The sequence below is a fragment of the Sinocyclocheilus anshuiensis genome, unplaced genomic scaffold, assembly GCF_001515605.1.
Source record: "Sinocyclocheilus anshuiensis isolate Anshui unplaced genomic scaffold, SAMN03320099.WGS_v1.1 scaffold708, whole genome shotgun sequence".
NCBI classification, from domain to species: Eukaryota; Metazoa; Chordata; class Actinopteri; order Cypriniformes; family Cyprinidae; genus Sinocyclocheilus; species Sinocyclocheilus anshuiensis.
Genome location: NW_015555881.1, coordinates 2,776,855 through 2,777,883, shown reverse-complemented (window position 1 = coordinate 2,777,883; position 1,029 = coordinate 2,776,855). Strand labels below are relative to the sequence as shown.

General features: G+C 14.7%; 1 protein-coding gene across 1 annotated transcript in view; it reads left to right on the top strand.

Moving 5' to 3' along the window:
• The window catches only part of LOC107675715 (cingulin-like protein 1), a 15,417-nt gene that overhangs the window by 14,263 nt on the left and 125 nt on the right, over positions 1–1,029 (top strand). The window lies entirely within an intron of this gene.

Sequence of the window (1,029 nt, the reverse complement as noted above, 5' to 3'; positions counted from 1 at the left end):
TATATATATATATATATATATATATATATATATTACATATTATATTTACATTTATTTTTTTATTTAATAAGTGTAAATTAAAATATGGTGTCTATATTGACACAAATATTCATTTTAAATTATAATAAAAACATATATACATAATTTTTTATTTATTATGTAATGCAATTTATATTAATATAAATTAGACATTTACTCTTTTTAAATAATGAATAAATGTTTATGTATAAATGTATTTTATTCAAATTATAAATACATATTTGTTAATAAACCACAGTATTTGATTGATATTAATATAAATGTCAATTGCATTTATTAAATAAGTAATAATTTATTAATATGAATTACGTTTTTTAAATAATAAATATTTATGTATAAATGTGTTTTATTATAATTGTAAATACATGTGTGTTAATACAGCATATTATTATATATTAATATAATGTACATTTATTTAATAATAAGCAATTATTTGTGTGAATGTGTATTTTATTATAAGTATAAATATTTGTGTTAATATATACCCCATGTTAATATATTAACATAAATTACATTAATACATTTTAATGTATTTTATTGTAATTATAAAGACATATTTGTGTTAATATATACCACATATTGATATATTAACATAAATTGTTTAATTAATAGATATTTATGTATAAATGAATTTTTGTGTTAATACACCATATGATTTTAAATTAATATAATGTACATTTATTTCATAATAATCAATTATTTATGCAAATATGTATTTTATTATAATTATAAAAATATTATTTATTAAAAAAATAAACAATCATTTATTTATATATATATATATGTATTTTTTTTATTATGATTAGAAATACATATTTGTGTTACTATATACACCACATTTATATATTAATATAAATTACATTAATTAAATAAGTATATATATATATATATATATGTTATAGCAGTCTAACAGGCCTTGCTAGAATCTGAAGCTCTTTAATATCAAGCATGTGTTATGTTTCCAGGTTAATGTTCTGTAGATGTTCTTCT